The following is a 26,120-nucleotide window of genomic DNA, read 5'->3' on the forward strand; positions in this document are numbered from 1 at the left end:
ATGTTATCTGAAGGAATTCAAAGAATCATACCCACTTTTATTCCCCTGGGTTTTCCAGAATACCCAGAACTCCAGGTTTCACTTTTCCTGGTTTTCTTGTCTATCTACACAATTACTGCAAGGAGGGATTTGGGCTTGAAAATAATCATCAAGATCAACCCCCAAATCTACACAATCATGTACTTTTTCCTCAGTCACTTGTCCTTTGTAGACTTCTTTTATTCCACCATAGTAACCCATAAATTGTTAGAGAACTTGATTGCGGAAGATAGAACCATCTCTTTCTCTAGTTGCAGTCTACAGTTTTTTTTTTTTTTGCTTGTATATTTAGAGTAATAGAAACTTTCAAGTTAGCAGTGATGCCCTATGACCATTCTGTGGCAGTTTGTCATCCTTTGCTCTACACCACTGCTATGTCCCAGAAGCATGTGCTCTGCTGGTGGCTGGGTCTTACTCATGGTGTGTAGTGTGTTCCCTGACAGTCATATATTTTCTTCTAGCATTGAACTCTAGCATACACTATAGAAATAGCATAATTATTTCTGTCTCCTGCTTGGAAACTTACATCAGCCAAATGCTGTGGTTTATCATTGCCCTATTCAATGAGGTGAGCAGCCTGACAATTACTCTGATGTCTTATACAGTCATTTTTATTACTGTTGTGAGGATACCTGTTGGCGTCGCAATCCAATGTACACATCAGGATAGATGCAGAGAGGGCTGATGGCCACTCTGAGTTTCTTGTAACCAGCGTTTCAATATATACATAGCTTACATCTGTTACACATACACAGGTATTCTGGATGAAACAATTAGCGAATGCAAACAATTCTTAGTGACTTCTCAAGGGGCCCACCCACGGCCTCTGTTTTGATATTATCATGTTTTTGCTGTGCTCATATATTTTTTTTAAATATTTTATTTTTTTCATTTTTCTCCCCAAAGCCCCCCAGTACATAGTTGTATATTCTTCGTTGTGGATCCTTCTAGTTGTGGCATGTGGGATGCTGCCTCAGCATGGTTTGATGAGCAGTGCCATGTCCGAGCCCAGGATTCGAACCAATGAAACACTGGGCTGCCTGCAGTGGGGCACACAAACTTAACCACCTCACCACAGGGCCAGCCCCCTGTGCTCGTATATTTTTATCTTGGAGCAGGCAAGGCCTCCTAGGCAACAGCCCCTTATGCTCCCGATATTGATATCGTGTCTCCATCCATGCCCCCAGGTGACCACACCTGGCTTAGGTTGCCTCCCCCTGGAGGTCTTACCCATCATTGGCTGACTGGAATTCTCACCTCTGGGTCACAGTTTGTTGGCAAGCCTTTTCCAGTGATTATTAACCCTTCCTGCATCAGGGGCAGCTACAATACCTTCTGAGAGTGGGGGCCATAAAACCTTCTCCTCTTGTGCCTCTCACTGACAGCCATCACCATCTTCCATGGAACCAACATTTCCCTAAGTTGTATCCCTAGGCTTGAAACTTCTTGGCTCACAGTTAAAGTGGCATCTGTGTTTTACACAGTGGTGATTCCCATGCTGAATCCTTTGAGCAACAGCATTAGGGAAAAAGATGTGAAAGACACATTCAGAAAATTAGTTGTCCCAAAATTGCTTTGTCAAAACAATATAATATTGTTAGATTCAATTTTTCTTTCTAAAAAAATGATTTGCTATGCTCAGATTGTTTAACTCTTATAGTGCAGTTGATGATTCCATCTGTTTAATCAATAGGATATTAGTTAATATATTTATGGCAGTATAACATCTTATGATTATGGATTTTTGCATATATTAAATCTTTTGAAATTTCTCTAAGCAACACATGTAAACCAAAATTTTAGAAAATAAAATTCTTGGACCATATTTTGCAATTGTTTTGTGAGGAAAAGTAGCACTGAGCTAACCTCTTCCAACAATTCTGTCTTTTTCTGAGAAATACTGGCAGTGAGATAAGATCCAAGCCCATCTTCCTCTATTTTACATGTGTGACACCTGCCACAGCAAGGCTTGACAAGTGGTGCATAGTTCACACCTGGGATCTAAACCCACAAACCCCAGACCACTGAAGCAGAACGTGCAAACTTAACAGCTGCACCACTGGGCTGGCCCCATATTTTGCAATATTTGTAAATTATTTTTAAATACTTTATCATATAGTGTAATTTCGTATGTGTGTTTTCCAAAGTAAAACTAGTTCTCAGTTCAACAAATACATGCAGATCAAGAACAATTCCTTAGAATAGTAATTAGGCAGCTCATAATCCAGAACTGGATGTAACAAATGCTTAAGCTTACTATATCTTGTACAGCAACCAATCTTCTGCTCTTTATTGTATTGAATGGCAGAACTTGACTTTTATTTATGAAAATTATAGCCAACTGACTAGCAAACAAGATTGAACAAAGTATTGTTCTACTTTCTCTAAAATCATATCCTAGTGTATTCAACAAAAATTGTGTAATAAAGACAGTGGGACAGTAAAAAAGACCTGAAGTGAACTCAAGGATATCTTCTCATTTGAATTTGAACATTCAAATTCATTATAATTCAATGGAGAAAGGATGATTTTCAACAAATAAAGGTAAGATAACTGAATACACAAATGAATAAATAAGCCTTAAGTTTTATTTCACACCATACACATCTATTACCTTGAATTGAATGAAATGGGTCATATATCTAAACATAAAAATTAAAACCTCAGGAGTGATGTTAGCGTCATGGCAGAGTGAACTTGCCCAGGATTCTCTCCCGTACAACATACAATGAAAAAGGACATTCATACTCCAACAGAGGACATCTTAACACAACATAAAAACGTTGGAGAGACCCACACAGCCATACAATAGAGGGTGGAGAGGCTGGAGCCCCCTCGGAAGAGCTGGACCGGGATAAGAGAAAACTTAGCTCCCTCACCCAATAGACTGTGATCCACAATGGCAGGAGGCTCCGAGAAGGAACGAACAGGAGCAGGGACGCTCATTTGTGGGAACATTATGTAGCCCCAAAGGCCTGGCAGCCTACAAAGAAGACCTTTACTGAGGCAAGACCTTTTGCAAGAGGTGACCTCATCAAACAAACACCCCAGGAGAGCAGATAGCAAGAGCAAGAAAGACCAGAGAGCACACAGGAGAAAGCACTCCTCCCCCTACTCACCCTGTGCCTGCTCCACTGCCTGGGATGTCGGTTGAAGGCAGAGGACTCAGAATATGTGGTTCTTGACATCCACCCAGTGGTGACAGGTAGTAACCACAACCAAATAATGTCAAGATGCATAAGATCCAATCCAGCTCCTCTAGCAATATTAAATACTATATCAAATCACTAGACTAGAGAGAAAATGACAAGTAACCAGAATTCATTCCTGAGGACACAGAAATATGTAATCTAAATGACAATGAATTCAAAATAGCTATCATCAAAAACTCAACAAGGTAAAGGAGAACATACAGAAACAACTCAACAAGCTCAGGAACTACATCACAAAAGAGATGGAAACTATAAAGAAGAACCAATCAGAAATATTATAGGTGAAAGACACAATGGAAGCAATAAAACAAAATACAGATTCCCTTAATGCTCAAGTGGACATCATAGAGGAGTATATCGCCATAATCGAAGATGGCCGTGTTGAAATGCTCCAGACAGAGGTTGAGAGAGAATTAAGACTAAGAAGAAATGAAGAAAGTCTCTGAGAAATACCCAACTCAATTAGGAAATACAACATAAGAATAATAGATATTCAAGAAGGTGAAGAGAAGGAGAAGGGAGCAGAAGCCTGTTCAAAAAAATAATACCAGAGAACTTCCCAAATCTGTGAAAGGAGGTAGAAATCTGTGTGGAAGAGGCTTCCAGATCTACACATATGTCAATGTAAAAAGACCTAGTGCAAGGCATATAGTAGTAAAACTGCCAAAAAATGAATGACAAAGAAAGAATACTAAGGGCAGCAAGGCAGAAGAAAATAACCTACAAAGGAATCCCTATCAGGCTTTCAATGTATTTTCCTGCAGAAACCTTACAAGCTGGGAAAGAATGGAATGGCATATTCAGATATTTGAAAGACAAAAATTTTCAGCCAAGAATAGTCTATCCAGCAAAAATATCCTTCAGATATGATGGAGAAACAAAAACTTTCCCATACAAACACAACCTAAAGGACTCCATAGCCACAAGACTCCCCGCCTCCACAAGAAATCTTCAACAAGGCTTCACTACCTGAAAAAAAAAGGGAGAGAGTGGTTACAAATCACGGAGTAAGGAGATAATAGGTAGACAGAATCAGAATAGGATAGCAAATATTCATGTATAGCTTTAAATATAAAGGGAAGGAAAACACCAAAAACAAAGATAATCTTCTCATTTTAACCACAAACTCACAATACAAGGTGGAATAAGATGTGAGAAAAACAACTTAGGTGGGGAGGAGGAAAGAGACTGAATCGGTTTAGACTAAGGAAATAAGAGGCCATCAAAAAATGGACTATGTTATACATGAGAATCTGAATACAAACCTCATGGTACCCACTAAAGAAAAATAGCAGAAGGAGACAAAATAATATATAAGGAGAAAACAAAGAAACATCATTAAAAACTACATAATTCAGTGGTAAAGCAACATACACAGGACAAGAAACAAAGGAAATAGAGTAGAACCAGAAAATGAGTGAAAAAATTAAAGATTAATCCCATGTGCATTGATAATAACCCTAAACATAAAATGGACTGAATTCCCCAATAAAAAGACACAGAGTGGCAAGATGGATTAAAGAACAAGATCCAAAAATATGCTGCCTCCGTAAAACATGTCTCAGCTCCAGTGACAAACACAGGCTCAGAGTGAAGGAGTGAAAGATGATGCTCCAAGCTAATGGCAAACAAAAGAAAACAGGTATCACAGTACTATCAGACAAAGTAGAATTCAAGATAAGACTGTCAAAGAGAGATAAAGAGGGGCAATATATAATGATCAAAGGGACACTGCATCAAGAACAAATAGCACCTATAAATATCCATAAACCCAACACAGGAGCACCAAAGTTCATAAAGCAACTATTAAAAAACCTAAGAGAAGATATTAATAATAACACAATAAAAGTAGCAGAACTCAACACTCCACTCGCATCAATGGATAGATCATCCAGACAGAAAATCAACAAGGGAACAGTGGAATTAAATGAAAAGCTAAACTATTTGGACTTAATAGTCATATATATGATACTCTATCCAATAACAGCAGAATACATATTCTTCACAAGTGTCATGGATCATTCTCAAAGATAGACCATATGTTCAGAAGCTAGGCAAGCCTCAACAATTTTAAGAAAATTGACATAATAACAAGCATCTTTTCAGATAATAATGCTGTAAAGCTAGAAATTAATTACAGGAAAAAAGCTGAGGAAGGGAAAAAGAGGTGGAGACTAAACAACATGCTATTGAACAAGCAATGAATTATTGAAGGAATTAAAGTAGACATCAAAAAATATCTGGAGAGAAATGAAAATAACATACCATACCAACTCATATGGGATACAGCAAAAGCTGTATTAAGACAGAAATTCATCGCAATACAGGCACCCCTTAACAAAGAAGAAATATCCAAAATAAGTAATTTGAAATTATACCTAACTGAATTAGAAAAAGAAGAACAAACAAAGCCCAAAGTCCGCAGAAGGAGAGAAGTAATTAAAATCAGAGCAGAATTCAGTGCCATTGAAACGAAAAAGGCAGTAGAAAGAATCAATGAAACAAAGAGCTTTGTTTAAGATTCTTAATTATCTTTAAGAAGATAAATGAAATTGGCAAACCCCTAGCCATACTTCCAAAGAAAAGAAGACAGAAAGCTCAGATAAACAAAATTAGAAATGAAAGAGGAGAAATAACAATGGACACCACAGAAAAACAATGGAATACAAGAGAATATTAAGAAAAACTATATGCTAACAAAATGGATAATAGAAGAAATGGATAAACTCTTACAACCTCCCAAAGATGAATCAAGAAGAAACAGATAATCTGAATAGACCAATAACAATGAAAGAGATGAAAACTGTAATCAAAAGCATCCCAAAGAATAAAAACCCAGGACCAGATGACTTCCCTGGGAAAGTCTAGCAAACTTTTAGAGAATATTTAATACCTATTCTACCTCAGCTATTCCAAAAGCTTAGGGAAGATGGAACACTTCCTAACACATTCTACAAGGCCAACATCACTCTGATACCAAAGCCTGACAAGGACAGCACAAAAAAATAAAACTACAGGCTAATATTGCTGATGAACATAAATGCAAAAATCCTCAACAAAACTTTGGCAACCTGAATTCATCAATACACCAAAAGAATAATGCATCTTGATCAAGTGGGATGTATATGAGGGGCACAGACATGGTTCAAAATCTGTAAATCAATCATTGTGGTACACCACATCAAAAATCGAGGAATAAAATCCACACGATCATCTCAATAGATGTAGAGAAAGCACTTGACAAGATCCAACAACCATTTTTGATAAAACTCCTAACAAAATAGGGATAGAAGGAAATTACCTCAACACAATAAATGTCATATGTGACAAACGCACAGCCAACATCATACTCAATGGGCAAAACCTGAACACTATCCCTCTGAGAACAGGGACAAGACAAAAAGGCCCACTCTCACCACTCTTATTCAGTATAGCACTGGAGGTTTTGCCCAGAGCAATTAAGCAACAGAAAGGAATAAAAGGAATGCAAATAGTGGGTGAAGACTTGAAACTCTCGCTGTTTGCAGAAGGCATGATCTTATATATAGAAAACCCTAAAGAATCCATTGGAAAACTATTAGAAATAACAACTACAGTAAAATTTCAGGGTAGAAAATCAACTGACAAAAATCAGATGCTCCTATACTATAATAACAAACTTATAGAAGAAAGAGAACTCAATAATACAATTCCATTTACAATTGCAACAAAAGAGTAAAGTGTATAGGAATAAATTTAACCAAGGTGGTGAAGGACTTATACAATGAAAACTATAAGACATTACTGAAAGAAATTGATAATGGCATAAAGAGATGGAAAGAGATTCCTTGCACATGGGTTGGACAAATAAACATAGTTAAAATGCCCATACTACCAAAAGCAGTCTACAGATTCAATGTAATCCCAATCAGAATCCCAAAGACACTCTTCATGGAAATAGAACAAAGAATGCTAAAATTCATATGGGGAAAACAAAGACTCCAGCTTGATAAGGCAATCCTGAGAAAAAAGAGCAAAGCTGGAGGCATCACAATCCCTGACTTCAAAGGGTACTACAAAGCCATAGTGATCCAAACGGCATGGTACAGGTACAAAAACAGGCACACAGATCAAGGGAATCAAACTGAAAGCCCAGAAATAAAACCGCACATCTACAGACAGCTAATCTTCAACAAAGGTGCCAGGAACATACAATGGAGAAAAGACAGTCTCTTCAATAAATGGTGTTGGGAAAACTGGAAAGCCAGAATGAAAAGAATGTAGGTAGACCATTATCTCATTCCATATACAGAAATAAACTCAAAATTAATCGAAGACTTGAATATAAGTCCTGAAACCATAAAACTCCTGGAAGATAATATAGGTAATACACTCTATGACATCAAACTTAAAAGGATCTTTTTGAATATCATGACTTCTCAGCCATGGGAAACAAAAGAAAGTAAACAAGTGGGAGTTCATCAGACTAAAGAGCTCCTGCAAGTCAAAAGAAACTAGGATCAAAACAAAAAACAACACACCACTTGGGAGAAAATATTTGCAAGTCATATACCTGCCATGGGGTTAATCTCCATAATATATAAGGAACTCACACAACTGAACAACAAAAAACAGCCAGATCAAAAAGTGGGCAGAGGATATGAATAGACATTTTTCTCCAGAATATACACAAATGGCCCATAAACACATGAAAAGATGTTCAACATCACTAATCATCAGGGAAATGCAAATCAAACTACACTAAGATACCACTTTATGCCTGTTAAAATCGCTATAACCACTAAGACTAAAAATAACAAATGGTGGAGAGGTTTGGAGAAAATGGAACCCTCATACACTGGGACTGCAGACTGGTGCAGCCACTGTGGAAAACAGTATGGAGATTCCTCCAAAAACTAAAAATAGAACTACCATACAACCCAGCTATCCCACTACTGGGCATCTATCCAAACGACTTGAAATCAGCAACCCAAAGTAACATATGCACCCCTATATTTGTTGCAGCACTATTCACAATTTGCCATGACATGGAAACAACCCAAGTGCCCATGGACTGATGACTGGATAAAGAAGATGTGGTGTATATATATATATATATATATATATATATATATATATATATATACATACATATACAATGGGATACTACTCAGCTATAAAACAAGACAAAGTCTTCCCATTTGCAACAACATGGCAGGACGTGGAGGGAATTATACTAAGGGAAACAAGCCAGACTGAGAAAGACAAATACCAGATGATTTCACTCATATGTGGAATATAAACAAACACGTGGACAAAGAAAGAGTTCAGTGGTTACTAGGGGAAGGGAGGTGGTGAGTGAGCACAAGGAGTGAAAGGAAACACTAATGTGCTGATCATCAAGAAATAATATACAACTGAAATTTCACATTGATGTCAACTATTATGAAATCAATAAAAAAATAAAACCACAAAATTTTATTATAAAATGCTGGAAAATATTCAGAAATTTGAGGCAGATATTTTGTTAGATAAAACACAGAAGGGATAGATCATCAAAAAAAAATGATAGAAAGAACTTCGACTACTTAAAAAACTTTCTGGTAAAAATTCTCAAATGACGAAAGAAACCAAGAAGAAAATGAAAATGTTAAGCCACAGACTATGACTAAATATTTGCAATACATATATTTGACAAAGATTTTGTATATAGAACATTTAAAGAACTCTTTGTACTCAAAAGAAGAAGAAAAAGCATCTAAAGAATTGGTGAAATATTTGAGCAGCTACTTGACAAAGCAAAGCATACACTTCATCTAAAAACACATGAAAATATACTAAACATCATTAGTCATCAGTGAAATTTTTATTAAAACCACTATCAGATACTACTGCACTCCAATTAGATTGCCTGAAATTAATACGACTGAAATACCAAGTATTTGTGAAAATTTGAGGCCAGGGGAATGCTCAGACATTTCAGATGGGAGTAATAGGTTTATGAAGTTACACAAACACTTCTCATATGACAACAATACCTTTCCTAGGTCTTCACCCATGAGAAAGGAAAATCTATATTTTAAATTAGGAGAAAATTATTATCTCTGTTATATGCCATGATACAGGGAGGGGAAAGGTAGGGAGAGTGATGTGTGCTGCTGCTTTTGTCCTTTTATGAACTTTTTTGACTTTGATCTTTTAAAAAGTGACTTTCCTAGAAGAGGTGGATTTTCCATGAAGTGCTGTTTCTACAGAGTTATCAAGGGTAAACAGGAGATGGCAGAAAATATTCGGAAAGATCTTGTCACTTTAAAGTAAAGAAATGTGTGTATGTGTATGTGTGTGTGTGTGTGTGTGTGTATAATAGTACAATATACATATACTTGTTAAAGTGTGTAAATCTTCTGCACTGGCCTTTGATGACCTTCTCATAATATCTATGTTATCAAGCCTTTGATAATTCTACAGATGAGGTATAATTGTCCTCTCATGTGAATTGTCCTTTTGACATTCAAGATGGGAATGTAGTTTGTTCATAAAAGAATGGCTTTCAAATTTCTATTAATTCTGAGAAAAGATAGGCCCTGCATATATGGCAATGTCTGCTCAGGACAAGAAAACAATTACTTTTGGTTTTTCCAGAGAGGGAAATTAGATTAGTGATGTGGCATAAATGTACTGGAAGGATTGTTGGTATAAAAGGGAGAAGAGAGGTCTTCCAGAGATGAATAAAGAAGCTATTAAAATCAGCAGGCTAGAGGGAAAAGTTTCCTTGACTCGGGCACTCTGTGGGCATCCCTGTCCCTGAGTGTGGCTGGGATCTTGACTGAGACCTGGCAGGGCTGATCTCCCTCAGATTTGAAAAGCTGATAATGGTTGAGCTCTACCCTCTGAAGTTTGTGCTTACTTCTTTCTCCTGCTGCCCAATGCATCTTAACAGCAGACAGTGAGGTGGAGATGGTCAAGTTTTTGTGGAAGGCCTTAATTTTGTAGTCAGAGTTTTTCTCCTGAACACTATGACATTTCTGTAGGGTATTTCAATCTGCTTTTCTGGTTCAGATCCCCAACCCACTACACACCCTGGAACAATAGCAAATGCCCTGTGGGGAAAATTGGTCTTGAGTTTTGGGTTTCTTTAATTTTCAATTTATCAATAAATTCTTGGGTGTCCACAAAGCACTCCTGGATGCTTTCTGTTCTCTGCAAGTGCCAAAGCTAAACATTAGTCTGTTTCCAGAATCAGAAAATGTGTTCAGTGAGGAAACAGCTGATGACTGCCAGCTCACCAAAGAATGGCTCTTCTCTCCGTGATACTTTAATTATCTAGTCCTAATTATTTCCATTTTTATTTTTAAAAACAGATTTGGAATTCACCTTTTTAAAAACGTTATTTCAGGTGAATTGTTATTTTCAGTGATCCTCTCTATCCTATCTGAATTGGAAGACCATGACTGAGCCTTTGATGAATGATGGAAGATAGAAGACAATGAGGGACATTGGTAAATTGGAAAAGAAAATAACTGTAGAGCTCTGATCTTACTCGTAATAAATCTTTAAAGATATAGGTGGAGGAAAGCCTTCTCATGCCAAAAAAGCTAACGGACTGTCTTCAGTGAATTTACCATATGAGGAACCATAAAGAGACCTTCAGGCAGAAGAAAACCGGATAGTTCTTGGAGAATGACTATAGACTGAAAAAATCAAATAGCCCTTGAGCAGATGAATATGGCTTAAGGCATATAGCATGCAATCATTGATTTGGCAGATGTATTATTTTCCCTTTTAATTTGAAAAAGAAATCAGGGACAACTCACATTCTCATGGGATGGATAAAATTATTTATGTAATGATTTGGTTAAGACCATTTTAACCCTGTAGCCCTCTGTCATTACATGCTTTGAAGAAATATCTATCACCTGAACATCCCACAGACCAGTACACCAGCCCGTTACACTGATAGCACCATACTAGCCACACAGTATAAAAAAGAGGTGGCTCTTATACTAAAAGCATTAGTGAGACACAAAGGGAAGAAGAGATTCATGGCCCTGCCAGGTCAGTGATATGTTCAGTGGTAAAAAAAAAAAAAACCCAGAAGCATCCCAGAGTATCCTCTCCAAAATAAAAGACAAATTGTTGTAGCTTGTGGCCCCTACCAGAAAAGAGAAAGCACATCTTTTACAAGACCTCTTTCAAGATTTTAGAGACAACACGTTCCACACCCAGAAACAGTGCTCTGAGTCTTATACAAGGTGTGATGCACAGCCCTTAAGGTAATTTATTATCACTTCCTGATGTATATACCTTTGAGTTATCTTCTTTCATTGTGTGTAGGGGTGACACGTGACTTGCTTCTAACAAGTAGGATGAGGCAAAGGTAATGGGATGCCAGTTTCTTTATTAGGTTATATTATATAGCAAGGTGAACAATTATGCATGTGTAATTATGGTCTAATATTTCTTAATATTGAGTTAATTGAATGAGAGTTTATCCTGCGTGACATTTTTTTAATCATTGGAAGCTCTTAAATGAAAGACTGGGACCTCCCTGAAGTTAGAAAGACTCTTTTCACTGTTGGCTTTGAAGAAGTAAGATGCCACATTGTGAGAGAGCCTACAGAGAGGCCCCTGTAACAAGGAAGTGCCGGTGGCTTCTAGGATCTGAAAGTAGCTGCTGATCAATGGCCAGAAAGAAAATGGGTACGTTAATCTTATATCTGCAAGCAGATGAATTCTGCCAACAACTCGAAGAGCTTGGAAGGGGATTTTTCCCCGCCTGAGCCTCATATGAAACCACAGCTCTGACTGGGACATACATTGCAGCCTCTTGACAACTTTGAGAGTCTAGAAAACCCAGCTAAGTATTGCCTGGACTGCTGCCCTGTAGAAACTCTGTTATTAAAATTTGTATTAGCTTAATCCACTGGGTAGGTCATAATTTGCTGTGCAGCATAGAAAACTCATACACCAGGTGACACAGAAAGTTACTAGTTTTGAGTGACTCTGTAGCAGAAATTATCTCCAGAGCTGGTCCAGAGTGCAGAGGTGTCAGTGGTGGTTGCAGATGCCATGTGGAAATCATGCCACTCCCAGTTCGAGAATATCAATGCAGACCCCTAGGATTCTGGCTCAAGGTCATGTCATCTACAACAAATAATTCTATGCCATGTGATAAATAGCTTCTGTTGTGTTAGGGGCTCCTAGTAGTATGTGGCAAGGGTTAGCCAGGTTGTTAGGGGCCCAGCAAAACATAAGTGGTTCTAATTGGTTTGGGTGTGGTGGAACCAATGTATTGATTGATATCCAATGATTTTAGAGTTAAACTTGCTTCCAAAATACATTTGTCATTTTTAAGAAGGTATGAGAGTATATTATTCAATTGTATCGATACAAGCTTGGAAGAGCAGATTGTCCATATTTGGAAGAAAATGTGCAGTAGTTTTACTGAAGTGAATCAATGTTTGCAATGACAATAATGACTTTTTTATTGTAGTCATGATATCTTATAACACAGTGAGATTTCCATTGGATATTATTGTTTGTCAGACATCATATAAGTAGGCCCCTTCACCCCTTGTGCCCACCCTCCATCCCCCTTCCCCTGGTAAGCACTAATTTATTCTCCTTTTCCATAAGTTTGTTTATATTTGACATGTATGTGAAATCATATTGTCTTTGTGTTTCTCTCTCTGGTTTATTTTGCTTAACCTGATGCCCACAAGGTTCATCCATGTGGTTGCAAATGGGATGATTTTGTCTTTTTCGTGGCTGAGTAGTATTCCATTGTGTGTGTGTGTGTGTGTGTGTGTGTGTGTGTGTGTGTGTATATATATATATATATATATATACCACATCTTCTTTATCCAATCTTCAGTCAATGGGCACTTGGGTTTCTTCCATGTCTTGGCTATTCTGAATAATGCTCCAACGAACATAGGGGTGCATAAGTCTCTTTGAATTGTTGACTTCTAGTTCTTTGGGTAAATACCCAGTAGGGAGATAGCTGGGTCATACGGTTTTTCTATTTTTAAGTTTTTGAGAAATATCCATTCTGTTTTCCACAGTAGCTACATCAGTTTTCATTCCCACCAGCAGTGGATGAGGGTTCCCTTTTCACCACAACCTCTCCAACATTTGTTATTTTTTTGTCTTGGTCATTATAGCCATTCTAATGGGTGTAAGATGGTATCTAAGTGTAGTTTTGACTTGCATTTCCCTGATGATTACTGATGTTGAGCATCTTGTCATGTGCCTATTTGTCACCTGTATGTCTTCTTTGTAAAAATGTCTGCTCATGTCTTCTGCCCACTTTTTGATTGTTTTTTTGTAGTTCATTTATGTGAGCTCTTCATATGTTATGGAGATTAACCCCTTATCAGATATATGACTTGCAAATATTTTCTCCCAGTTGGTGGGTTGTTTTTTCCATTTTGTTCTTGATTTCCTTTGCCTCCCAGAAGCTCTTTAGTAGGATGAAGTCCCACTCGTTTACTTTTTCTTTTGTTTCCCTTGTCTGAATAGACATGGTATTCAAAAAGATCCTTTTAAGTCTGATATCAAAGAGTGTACTGTCTATATTCTTTTCTGGAAGTTTTATGGTTTCAGGTCTTACCATCAAGTCTTTGGTCCATTTTGAGTCTATTTTTGTGCATGGGGAAAAATAATGGTCTACTTTCATTCTTTTGTGTGTGGCTGTCCAGTTTTCCCAGCACGATTTATTAAAGAGGCTTTACTTACTCCAGTGTATGCTCTTACCTCCTTTGTGTAAGACTAGCTGTCCATAGATGTGCGGTTTTATTTCTTGGCTTTAAATTCTGTTCCATTGATCTGTGTGTCTGTTCTTGTACCAGTACCATGCTGTTTTGATTACTATAGCTTTGCAATATATTTTGAAGTCATGGATTGTGATGCCTCCAGCTTTGTTCTTGGTTTTCAGTCTTGCTTTGGCTATTTGAGGTCATTTGTTGCCAAAGATGCATTTTCATATTCTTTTTTCTATTTATGTGAAGAATGTCATTGGGATTCCAATTGGAATTGCATTGAATCTGCAGATTGCTTTAGGTAGTATGGACATTTTAACTACATTGATTCTTCCAATCCATGTACATGGAATATCTTTCTATTTGTCTAAGTCATTATCGATTTCTTTCAGTAATAGTTTATAGTTTTATTTTATCAGTCTTTCACCTCCTTGGTTAAATATATTCCTAGATATTTTATTCTTTTTGTTGTGATTGTACATGGAATTGTAGTCTTGAGTTCTTGTTCTGTTAGTTTGTAATTTGAGTATACAAATGCTACTGACTTTTGTAAGTTGACTTTGTACCTTGCATCTTTGTTGTAGTTGTTGATTATTTAAAATAGTTTTCTGATGGATTCCTTAGGGATTTCTATATACAAAATCATGTCATCTGCAAACAGCGAGAGTTTCACTTCTTCACTGCCTATTTGGACTCCTTTTCTTTTCTTGCCTAATTGCTTTGGTCAAAACCTCCAGTACTATGTTTAATAAGAGTCGTTAGAGTGGGCACCCTTGACTTGTCCCTGTTCTCAAAGATATGGCTTTCAGTTATTCCCCATTGAGCATGATATTCACTGTGGGTTTGCCACATATGGCCTTTATAATGTTGAGGTTACCTTCTATGCCCATTTTGCTGAAAGTTTTTGTCAAGAACGGATGTTGGATCTTCTCAAATGCCTTCCCTGCATCTATGGAGATTATCATGTGGTTTTGGTTCCTCATTTTGTTAACGTGGTGAATCACACTGATGGACTTGCTGAGGTTGAACCATCCTTATGTCCCTGGTATGAATCCCACTTGATCATGAAGTATGATCTTTTAAATGTACTGCTGTATTCTGTTTAACAATAATTTTTCAGGATTTGTATATCTATGTTCATCAGCAATACTGGCCTGTAATTTTCCTTCTTTGCATTGTCCATATCTGGCTTTGGTATCAGAGTGATGCTGGCCTCATAGAATATGTTAGGAAAATTTCCATCTTCCTAAATTTTTTTGGAATAATTTGAGAAGAATAAGTAATAAATCTTACTTGAATGTTAGAATTCTCCTGCGAAGCCCTCTGGTCCTGGACTTTTATTTTGGGGTAGGTTTTGGATAACTGTTTCAATCTCTCTACTTGAGATTGTTCTATTCATATTCTCTATTTCTTCTTCATTCAGTCTTGGTAGATTGTAAGAGTCTAAGAATTTGTCCATTTCTTCTAGATTGTCCTGTTTGTTGGCATAATGTTTTTCATAATATCCTCATATTCTTTCACATTTCTGTGTTACCCATTGTAATTTCTGCTCTTTCATTTCTAATTTATTTATTTGAGCCTTCTCTCTTTTTTTTCTTAGTGAGTCTGGCTAATGGTTTGTCAATTTTGTTTATCTTCTCAAAGAACCAGTTCCTTATTTCATTGATTCTTTTTACAGTCTTTTTTGTTTCAATTTCATTTATTTCTGCTCTAATTTTTATTATTTCCCTCCTTCTACTGAGTGTGGGCTTTTTTTTTTTGTTCTTCTTTTTCTAATTCTGTTCACTATAGCTTGAGATTGTTTCTTTGAGCTTTTTCCTGTTTGTTAACATGGGCCTGTATTGCTATTAATTGCCATCTTAGGACCACATTTGCTGCATCCCATATGAGTTGGTATGGTGCATTTTCGTTCTCACTTGTCTCTGAATATTTTTTGACTTCTCCTTGTATTTCTTCAATAACCCATTTATTGTTCAGTAGCATGTTGTTTAGTTCCTTTCCCTGCTTTTTTCTTGTAGTTGATTTCTAGTTTCACAGCATTATGGTCAGAAAAGACAGTAGATATGATTTCAATCTTCTTAAATTTATTAAGGTTTGCCATATTTCCCAGTATATGGTCTACCCTTGAGAATGGTCCATGAACACTTGAGAAGAATGTATGCTCTGCTGTTTTTGGATGGAGTACTCTCTATATATCTATTAAGTTCATCTGGCCTAGTTTTTCATTTAATTGCACTATATCCTTGTTGACTTTTTGTCTAGATGATCTATCCATTGAAGTATGTGAGGTATTGATGCCCCCTACTATTATTGTGTGTGTGTTGTTGGTAATATCTCCTTTTAGGTTTGTTAATAGTTGCTTTATGTATTTTGGTGCTCCTCTGTTGGGAGCATATATATTTAAAAATGTTATGTCTTCTTGCTGGAGTGTCCCTTTTATCATTATATATTGCCCCTCTTTCTCTTTTTACCTCTTTTATCTTGAAGTCTACTTTGTCTGATATAAGTATGGCAACACCTGCTTTCTTTTGTTGGCCATTAGCTTGGACTATTGTCTTCTATCCCTTCTCTCTGAGCCTATATTTGTCTTTAGAGCTAAGATGTGTTTCCTTGAGGCAGCATATTGCTGAATCTTATTCTTTATTCCATCCTGCCACTCTGTGTCTTTTGATTGGAGAATTCAGTCCATTTACATTTACTGTGATTATTGATCGATGAAGGCTTAACACTGCCATCTTATTGCACATTTTCTGGTTCTCCTGCATATTCTTTTTTTTTTTTTTTGGTCCCATGTATATTGGGCTACCAATTTGATTAGGTAGTATTCTATGTGATTTTATTAATTTTCTCCTTTTTTATCATATATGTCTCTGTTGTAATTATTTGTTTAGTGGTTACCATTAGGTTTGTATAAAAAGTCTAGAAGATGAGATAGTCCATTTTCTGATAGCCTCTTATTTCCTTAGACTATCCTGATTCCATTCCTTTCCTCTTCCCCTTCTAATTTATTTTTTCATATCTTATTCCATCTTGTGTTGTGAGTTTGTGGTTAAGGTGATGATATAATTTTTATTTTGATGTTTTCCTTTTCTTTATCCTTGATGTAAGAGTTAAGTGTTTACCAACCTGATCTGATAAAGAGCTTGCAATTTCTGATTGTTACTTCCCTATTCATCTCCTTGCTCTTTGTAGCTCTTTTCCTGTTTCTTGTTTTTCCTTTTTGGTATGAGGGCCTTATTGAGGATTTCTTGTAGTGGGGGTCTTGTAGTGATGAATTCCCTTAGCTATTGTTTATCTGGGAAAGTTTTTATTTCTCCATTATATCTGGAGGAGATTTTTGCTGGATAGAGAATTCTCGGCTAGAAGTTTTTCTCTTTCAGGATTTTGAATATATCATTCCACTCTCTCGTAGCCAGTAAGGTTTCTGCTGAGAAATCTGCTGAAAGCCTGATTGAGGTTCCTTTGTAAGTTATTTTCTTCTTCCTTGCTGCTCAATATTTTTTCTTTCTCATTGACTTTTTCCAGCTTTACTACTATATTCCTTGTAGTAGGTCTTGTTATTTTAACATAGTTGGGAGTTCTGGTAGCCTTTTAAATAAATTTTTATCTCCTTTCCCAGGTTTGGGAAATTTTCCACTATTATTTCTTTGGAGAAGCTTTCTGCTCCATTCTCCTTCTCTTCCCCTTCTTGAATATTTATAATCCTTATGTTGCATTTCCTAATTGAGTCAGATATTTCTCAGAGAGCTTCTTCATTTCTTTTTACTCTTAGTTCTCTCTTCTCCACCTTCTGAAGCACTTCTATTGTATTGTCTTCTAAATTGCTAATTTAGTCTTCCATATTGTCAGTTTTGTTGTTTAGGGAGTCCAAATTTTTTTAATCTCATCCATTGTGTTTTTCATCTCCAACAATTCTGATTGGTTCTCTTTAAAGTTTCAATCTCTTTTGTGAATAAGCTCCTGAATTCATTAATTTGTCTTTCTGTGTTTTCTTGTAACTTGTTTAGTTGTATCATGATAGCTATTTTGAATTCTATGTCATTTAGGTTATGGATTTGTGTATCGTCTAAGTTGGCTTCCGGGTACTTGTCATATTCCTTCTCGTCTGTAGATTTAATATACTGTCTCATATTGATTGATGGTGTGGATTTTTGCCTCTTCATGGTTCTATTATCTAGTTGCTGCTGTAACGTGCCTCCGCTTAATGAGGATCAGTCTCTGTGTATTCTGGGTCAAACACAATGTGGGGGATCCCAAGTTCTGGCAGATTGCTTCTTTTCTCACTGTGAAATGCTCTGGCCAATGGCTGATCTGGAGTGCTGGGCAGGGGGAGCAATGCTCTCCTTCCCCTGTGCTTCTCTCAGCCTCTGCTTCTCACTCTCTGTGGAGCACTGGGTGATAGGAGGACTGGAGTGCCAGGCAGTGTAATGAGCAGTTTCATATATCTGCATGCCTACCTCAAGCAGTGCCTCTCTCTGTGTGTTGTTCTCTGGGCACTCAGAGGGTTCCACCTGCCACTGCTTCTCTTTCTGTGTGGTGCTTCTAGTGATCACGAGGCTGCAGCACAGGTTTGAGCACCAGGCAGGAGCAGACCACCTATCCCAAGCTGATCCGCTTCACTAGCCAGCCCCTCTCTCAATGTGTTGCTCTCCTGATGAACATGGGCCTGGAGTGCAGTGCTGGAGTGCCAGGCAGGAACAGATCACCCCTCCCCAGCTGACCTTCTCCTCTAACCAGCCGTTCCCTCACCATGCTGCTTTCCCAGTGAATGTGGGGCTGGAGCACGGGGCTGGAGTGCCAGGCAGGGACAGAGCACCTGTCCCCAATTGTGCCCTTCTTCTAGCTGTGAGTCTTCACTCTCCTCTGAACTCCTGCTGAGCATCTTCACATTCCTCCAGAGGATCCTGCCTCACCACCACCTTCAGGCATATGGCTGCATGGGTCTCCCACATATTTCCTTTGTTATGAGTGTGTCCTCTGTTGGTGTTTGAATCTCCCTCTCATTGTACTTTAGAAAGGAGGGCCTGATGGAAGAGCTCACTCCACCATGATGCTGACATCAGTCTCTCAATAACGGTTATTTTATGTTCAATGAAAAATGTAGAGTCAAAGTTATGTCACTTATATATCTCAAGACACATGCATTGTGCATAGAAAATATAGAAAAATCATGCAGAAAATGCTAACAACAGTTATCTCTGAATGGTTGCATTTAGATGATTTATCTTTCCCTTGGTTATTTTCTAAGTAGTCACCATGTTTTCTAAGTCAATTTGTATATTTTTCTAAAATTAAATATTTAAAAGAATGTCATAAGGTAGCTTGAGCAATCATTGTGCCCACCGATTTAGAAGAAATTACATTTTTGTAAAATGCCACATAGGAGAGCATTCAATATAATTCCTGAGCTTGTGATATAAAAACAAATGGTTCATTAAAGATTCTCTAGGGTCTAAAAAGAAGTTATGAAGGCAAAAGAAATCCTGCATTTTGTTCCTATGAGTCATATTCAGCTTCCAAATCTCTCTCTCCCAATAGCTCAAGTTGCTGAGTTTTGATCTCTTCCTCCATCCCTGGGTTATCATCCTGATTTTTTCTTTGAGGACATCTACATTGTGCCTACATAGTACAATCACACCAAAAATTTTTAAGAGAATATTACAAAATCTGAGAATGTCCTCATATTTCAAAATTTTGTAGAAAGGACATAAGAATAATAAGTATAAAGTAATAGTGAACACATTATATCATGACATTGTGATTTCCTTATAGAAATGTCTGTAGGCATACCCGAAATGTGGAAAATGTTGTGGGAGTGAAAATCAAAACTTTCTTTGTGATAGTGATTTGGATTTAAAGGTTTATATATAGCAAGTGATGCATCAGTATGCCAGAAAAAGAGGATGTTCCAGTTGAAAGAAAAAGGAAATCACATAAGCCAAGGAATAAATGAGCAAATGTTCATTTAATTTGAGAATAGTGGCATGATTCACTAAGGTTGAAAACTAGGGGATAGCTAGCATAAGGCTTTAGGCAGAACTGAACAGAGAAATGATTTGCAATGCCAAAATATGAGTCAAGAGATTTGGATTTTGTGGTCTGATGTTTATTATTAAATAAACTTCCTAGGGTTGCTGCAGTAAATTATCAGAAAGTCAGTGGATTAAAACAGTGGAAATGTCTTCTTTCACAGTTCATGAAATCAGAAGCCCGAGGTCCAGGTGCTGGCAAGGTCATGCTCCCTCTGAAGATTCTAGGTGAGAATGTTTCCTTGCATCCTCCAGATTCCCATGGCTCCTGGAGCTCCCTGGTTGGTAGCAGCAAATGCCAGTCTCTGCCTCCATCTTCACAAAGCCTTCTTCCATGTATGTCTCTGTGTTTCCTTTTCTGTCTCTTATTAGGACACACTCATTGGATTTAGGGATCACCCTAATCCAGTATGATCTTATCTTGATCCTTACCTTTATTACCTCTGAAAAGACCCTATTTACAAAAAACATTCTCAGCTTCTTGGCGGGCATTGATATTTTGGAAAATGCTATTTGACCCACAGCATTTATGCTACTTCACATATGCTTCACAGCTATTGTAATAAACATTGAAGTGAGTAGAAATCAAATAATCAAATAACTGGTTTATTACAATAGATTTAAAAATCTGGTGAATTCAGTAAAGAATTTGAATCATCATTTCTAATAGAAGCATTGAATTATCCTCAATATAATAATCAAATTCCTTTAGAAATACAAATGTTCTACAAAATTATATTGAGTGATTCATCAATTTCCTGACATGCTCCTTCACATCTTTGTTTCCTGAGGCTATATATCAGAGGATTAAGAATGGGAACCAACACTGTATAAAATAAAGTTTGACTGTGAGCCATCAGTTTTTGGAGTTGGGTACACAATAATTGAATGAGAAGGTCCCATGGAAAATGATGATGGTGGCAAGGAGGGAGGCACACGTATTTATGAGAGTCATACAAGTACTCTTTTATTATCCTGAATATTTAAAATATGTGCTTGTTATTTGCTAACTTATTTATAAATTTATTTTCAAATGATTAAAGCTACTTCTGTGGTTATGAACAACTTGTAAATACAAGACACTTTTGCTTTCTCAAAATAACATACAAATATAACAAAGATTACATGACTCAAAACAAGATAATAACATATGTAGCTTTAATCAAAACCAATATTTCCATCACCAGAAGTTTTGAGGGTGATTATGTAGCCATTGGTGTTATTTATTCCAATATTCTGCAGATTTCTCTAGAGAATATGGAAGCCTTGAGCAAAATACTTTCCAGTTACTCTCCAATTCAGACAGTCTATGATTATTTAATATTATAATATGCTAGAAAAGTTATGAGATTAAAAAATAACAATAGAAATTTAAATGATAATGATCAAGGAATTTAGAGGAGTATGTTGACAGCATTGTTATCATTAAGTGAGAAAACAATCCAGTAGGAAAGAAAACACAAGAGGGAGAGAGCAACATGCCATAAATACAACGTCATCATTTTACCAGTTTGTTACAATATTTTTAGAGCAATAAGATGATTATTGCAGTATCATAATGGAATCAATGGAAAGCTTGAAGATATACAGGGCTCTAGTCCCTTTACTGACCACATGTTTTTTTCAAAATTAAAAAATTCTTGTGGTGACTCATAAATGTGAGCTGGTGTGTTATGCAGAGTTTCTTATGTGGTGATCTCAGATCAGTGTTTGAGAGACTGGAAGTAGAAGTGTCACTGACTGATCGCCTCGAGTAACTAAGAGGAGGAAGCACTTAACTGTTTCTCACAACCGTTTCTTCAGTTATAAAAGATGCAATCACCAACTGCCCTGAACCAGTCCAAACCACACTGCAGGAGGGATGCCCGTGCAGATTTCGCGTGAAGTGCCTAGAGATTACCTGTGCTTCATTTTAATGTTAAGATGACCCCAGGGGGAGCTTAGGCCTTGTTAACATAACATGCAATGTGTGTGAAAGCATGTTTTCAAACTGCATCTGTGTGAATATCCAGCTCTACATGTAAGGATGAAAATTCTCTTGTGAATACTCATTCCCCATCCAAAATAAAAGGCGCCGGCTTTCCCTTGTTTGGGCAGACATGCCTTTGGCAATAATTCCACTTATTGTGGGCTCCTTATTTGTTGCAAATAAATTGTACTTTGTGTGACAACTATTTCTGGTTAAGTCTTTGACTTCAACCAACCAAGAAGCAAACCCACTTTGGTTTGGTAAAAAAATTGGTGACCACAAAGGAACTTCTGTCTCTCTGAGATTCATGTCCTCCAGCCACCCAGTTTTCAATAGGGGGAGCAGTGGGCTATGGCAACACACTCAGGCTAGCCCATCCACACTACCAGGTACTGAAGATTGGACCTCATGAGGAGGGCATCCTTATTAGTGCGTGTGCTGCTGGCTTGACATCACTGCCCCATCGGGAGACCCAGTGGTTGAATTGAGAGCTTTGCTTGGAGGATCTCTTGATGGAGGCATGTGGTGCTGACTCCATGACATGTCTATAAGAGTTATTTTTTTAAGTTATCTTACAAAGTCTGGCTAAGCCAGGCTTAAGGACTTAAGGAATTGCACAACCCAGCCATTGGAGAAGCCCAGTGCTTTGGCTCTGGTGAAACAGGAGCAATCTGAACCTTGACTAGCTTCCTGTGAAGGTTCAAGCCCTGGAGTGATGTGGTGTGAGTTCAAGTCAAGTCTCCTCTGGAGTCACTGAGTCTGCACGTTCAAGTCCCCTGTTGAGTTTCTGAGTCTGTCTTGTGTGTGTTTGATGCCTCCCTGGAGTCAGTGAGTCTGTCTTTTGTGGGCTCAAGGCCCCTTTGGAGTTCCACAGTTTGTGTCTTTCTGTCAGGGACACCTGACATTGATCTTGTTACCTACAGTCCCTCTGCAATTATAGTTTTCTGGACTGCTAGATCTTCCTCTTCTCCTTGCCCTCTTTATTGGAGGGCCCTGGAATCCCAGTGTCTACCAGTTTTGTTTTCCCTTTCACTCTCTGCTAAAGGACTTCCACTGATCTCTGGGATCTTGTACTTCAGTCAAGTCATTCCAAGCTGTCTGCCCAGTCTATTTCCTTATTTATCTTGGGTCTGGTTTCAGGCTACTGTGGTGTTGAACCTCCTCTGAGAAAAATCTTGTGGCATCTGCATCATCAGTAATCATTATAAGTTGCCCCTGGACTGTTGGAAACAGACCATAAGAAAAAATCCCAGAATATGGGAGTGCAAGTTCCATCCCAGAGGAGAGCTTTTTGGGCTGTATGTTCCAGAATAGGAAGGCATTTGGTTATCCTCAATTAACCCAAGAGCAGATAATCTTTCTATGTAATATGTACCCTTTTCCACCTCTGATCTGTATAATTGAAAGGCACACACTAAAGGATTGAGCACTGACCCAGAAGAGTTCATAAACCCAACAAAGCAAATCTTCTCCACTCATGATCCAACATGGGAAGGAATTCAAAGCCTATTGACTACATTCCTGACTCCTGAGGAAAAGTCACCTGTTCTGTTCAAAGCTAGAGAACAAGCAGGTAAGGAAGATGACTCAGGGTCAGACATCCACAGGCCTAGTGAACAGGCTGTGTCAAGGATTTACCCTGGGTGGAATCACAATGATCTTGATAATCAAGAAAACTTTTACTTTTGGGGGGTCTGATTTTGAAAGGCATGTAAATGTTAAGGAAGTCAACCATTAACTGGTCTAAATTGAGAGGTCCAACAGGGTCGTGAGGAAAATCCATCCACCTTTTTACAGAAGTTGTGAGACTGCCTTGGGTGATATATAAATTTTGATCCTGAAGCCTAGAGCAGTTGAGTGGTTCTTAATACCTATTTCATATCTCAAAGTGCTCCAGACATCCATAGGAAACTCCAAAATTTGTCCATAGGTCCTGATACTAATTCTGCACAGCTAGCAGAGGCTGCCTGTGGGGTGTTCAACAATCAGGATGTAACTGAGGATGAAAAAGAAGACAAGACAATGAAAAGGCAATCTTCCCCTGTTATCTGTGGCCTTCCAGACAGCTCAAGGTAACCTGATGGAAAGGAAGAAGAAGCCACGGGTGGGTGACCCCAGCCCCCACCAAGGAACCAGAAGACCTTCAGCAAATTTGGGGACTAATCAGCAAAAGTACTGTAAACAGGAAAGGCATTGACAGTGGGACTGTTTGAACCATCCCTAGAGAGGGAAGGGATGAAACAAGACTGAGCTGTGGCAACTTCCCTTGACTACAGATGAGTCATGATGGGGCCATGGGCCTCCCCATTTGGCTCCAGGCAACCAAATCTTCCCAGAGGAGCCCTGGGTGACTTTGGCAGTGGAAAGAGAGCACGTTGAATTCCTGCTCAATATTGGAGCCACATTTTTGGTGTTGAACAATCAAAGGGGAGATCTGTCTAACAAAAAAGTGTGACATAAAAGGAGTATCAGAAAAAGGAGAGACCAAAAGGTTTCTGGAGCCTGGACCTGTGAAATTGAATCAAAAGTGTTGAAACATTTTTTTCCTGTATCTACCAGAATTCCCTGTTACCCTTTCTAGTGAGGGACATACTATCTAAGTCAGGGGGCTCGATAAGCTGGGAACAAGATAAAATAGATAACCAAGTCCTTAAATGATGGCGAGTTGAGTTCATGGCCCTATTACAAGATACACCAGCACTTAAGAAGGAAGAGAGTTCCCTAAATGTTTTAAGCCAAGTTAACTTTGAAGTATGGGCACAAGGACAGGTGGTACAAGTAGCCAATTCCATGCCATTAAGGTAAAATTGAAGCAGATACATCACTGGCCCCGTGTAAAACCATACCCATTGAAGCCAGAAGCCAGAAGCCAGAAGCCAGAAGTCAGAAGAGAAATCCTGACTGTAATAGATAGGCTTTTAGGACAGGGAATGATCAGGCCATGTAGATCCCTATAAACACTCCAATATTACCCATTAAAAAGCCAGTAACAGGGGAATATAGAATTGTCCAATACCTTAAGGCTATCAATGAAGCAGTCTGAGACATACAGTCTGTAGTACCTAATCCTTATACTGTGCTAGTTGATCTCCCTGGGGACAGCAGGTTGTATACAGTGCTGGGTTTAAAAGATGTTTTTTCCTGCATCCCACTGGATCTCAAGTCCCAGGAAATATTTGCCTTTGAATGGGAGAATCCAGACGCCTACCAAAAGCATCAGTATTTCTGGACTGACTTACTGCAAGGGTTCAAAAACTCCCCTATTATCTTCAGGGAAATCATGGACTGAGATTTAAGGGAACTAAAATTAGGAATTAGGACACAGTACTGGGTTACACTATGTGGATGACATCTTAATAGCCAGGCCTATTAAGGAAATCTCTGATAAAAACACTTTAACTATATTAAACTTCTTAACCAGTAAGGGATATAAAGTGTGTAAAGGGAAGGCACAAATATCTAATTCAATTGTAAAGATTTTGGGGTTTATCATTTCAAGGGGACAACATAGACTTTCTCAAGAGAGAAAAATGGCACTATGTCAACTTCACCAATAACTCATAGGGAGCTATGAGGATTCTTGGGGTTGGCTGGCTTCTGCCACATTTGGATCCCTAATTTTGGATTGATTGCTAAGTCTCTCTATGTAAACTATAGGGACAGAATAGACCCCTTTGAGTGGAATAAGCTATGTGACCAAGCTTTCTATAAGCTTAAACACTTGCTAATGGAAGCACGTGCAGGGGCCTTACCAGACCCGAGCAAAACATTTGACCTATATGTTCTTGAAAGAGAATAGCTATAGGACTGGTAGCTCAAATGTTGGAACCCTTAAAAAGAGTGATAACCTATTTTTGAAGCAGCTAGACACTGTGGTGAAAAGATAGCCCCCATGCTTGAGAGTTTTAATTGCCACCTGCCTCTTAATCAAAGAAGAAGAAAAACTATGTGCCAACCCATGATGGTATAGACCCCCCATCAAGTCTCTAGCTTATTAGAGACTAAAGGACATCTATGGCTATCCCAGAATATAATGCTATTATATCAAGCTATGCTGCTAGATTACCTTCAGATTTCTTTAAAACCCTATTATACCATAAATCCTGCTACCCTTCTCCTTGATTAGAATGAG

At 38.0% G+C, this 26,120-nt stretch overlaps 1 pseudogene; it reads left to right on the forward strand.

Annotated features, from left to right (window-relative positions):
- On the forward strand, positions 1-25,787 carry LOC138922860 (olfactory receptor 5D13-like; annotated as a pseudogene).
- Positions 25,788-26,120: the final 333 nt, after the last annotated feature.

The sequence above is a fragment of the Equus caballus genome, unplaced genomic scaffold (genome assembly GCF_041296265.1).
Source record: "Equus caballus isolate H_3958 breed thoroughbred unplaced genomic scaffold, TB-T2T haplotype1-0000016, whole genome shotgun sequence".
Taxonomy (NCBI): domain Eukaryota; kingdom Metazoa; phylum Chordata; class Mammalia; order Perissodactyla; family Equidae; genus Equus; species Equus caballus.